This window comes from Octopus bimaculoides, chromosome 24 (genome assembly GCF_001194135.2).
Source record: "Octopus bimaculoides isolate UCB-OBI-ISO-001 chromosome 24, ASM119413v2, whole genome shotgun sequence".
NCBI classification, from domain to species: domain Eukaryota; kingdom Metazoa; phylum Mollusca; class Cephalopoda; order Octopoda; family Octopodidae; genus Octopus; species Octopus bimaculoides.
The window spans coordinates 25460061-25461761 of record NC_069004.1 but is presented as its reverse complement, the minus strand read 5'-3'; positions in this window follow the sequence as shown (position 1 = coordinate 25461761).

The following is a 1701-nucleotide window of genomic DNA, read 5'->3' as shown; positions in this document are numbered from 1 at the left end:
TACATACATATATATATATATATATACATATATATTCCAAAATTTAAACAGAAGCACAAGAAAGGTAAAACGGATAATTTGCACACGGGACGGAACGCTGCACATTCCTATGTGTGTGTATGTATGTATGTATGTATGTATGTACGTACATATGTATATATGTCTGTCTGTCTTTCTGTATGTATGTATGTATGTACGTATGCATGTATGCATGCATGCATGCATGTATGTATGTATGTATGTATGCATGCATGTATGAATGCCAAACCACCTGGCCAAATGTTTAGGGTGTTGCGCTGACAGTTTCAAGATCATAGTTTCAATTGCAAGACCGGTGGCTCGTTGATCCCTTGAGCAAAACACTTCATTTCACGTTGTTATATTTCACTCAGCTGTGAATGGGAAAACCTGCAACGCGCTAGCGTCGCATTCAGTGGGTGAATAATGTCAGCGGAGTAGTATCATTCAACAGCTAAAACAATGTAAGGAAGTGCATTGTCACCAGCGGTGTTTAACAACATTCGATAGTCTGGTCAATAAAGTGATCCAGTGATACAATGACACATACATAGATACATTTATATAATTATTTGAAGGATACAATGGAATGGAGTTATTTTATTTATAAGGACAACAAGGTAACGTCAAGGACTGCATATCCGTGTATCAACTGTGTGTACGAACACTCATGTACTTAACTGAGTATATACGGATTTGTCTTTCCATTCACTCATACATCCACAAGTACAGACCAAATACACTCAACATATACGCAAAAACACACATGGATATACTCCGGCATGCAGTCCACGGTACATTATATATATATATATATATATATATATATATATATATATATAAATGCTCAGTCATCAAATTCTTAAAAAGAAACGGCTGTTAGTGACATCATTTTTTGACTCAGTTGCTTTCGTAAGACTAACGAAATAGTTGAACCACAGTTTCGAAGTCATTGTCAACATTTTCGTAAAAATTAAACAAATAAAATACTCTACTTAAATACATTCAGTGATGCTTCAATTAATGCCTGAATGCTACATCTGCAACTAAACATAAAAGCAAACATTATTTAAAATTCCTACTATAGTCACATAGGCTGAAATTTTGGTTGAGGGGCTAATTCGTTTTCATTGATCCCAGATCTCAATTGTTATTTATATTACCGACCCCGAAGGATGAAAGCCAAAGGGAACCTCGGCGAATTTTGAATTCAGAGCGTAAAGACGGATGAAATGACGGTAATTATTTTGTCCGACATGGTAACTATTAAGCCAGCTCGCCGCCTTAATGGTAATGATAATAATAATGGTTTCAAATTTTGCCACAAGGGTAGCAATTTTGGAGAAACAAGACCCAAAATGATGAAAGGCAAAGTCGACCTCGACAGAATTTGAACTCAGAACGTGGGGACGAGCGAAATACTGCTAAGCATTTCGTCCAGCGCGCTAACGATTCTGCTTGTTAGCCGCGTTTAATAATAATAATAATAATAATAATAATAATAATAATAATAATAATAATAATAATAATAATAATAATGATAATAATAATGATAATAATAATAATGATGATGATAAAAATAAAAATGATAATAATAATGATGATGATGATAAAAATAAAAATAAAAATAATAATAATAATGATATATATATGTGTATATCTGTATATATGTGTGTATATATA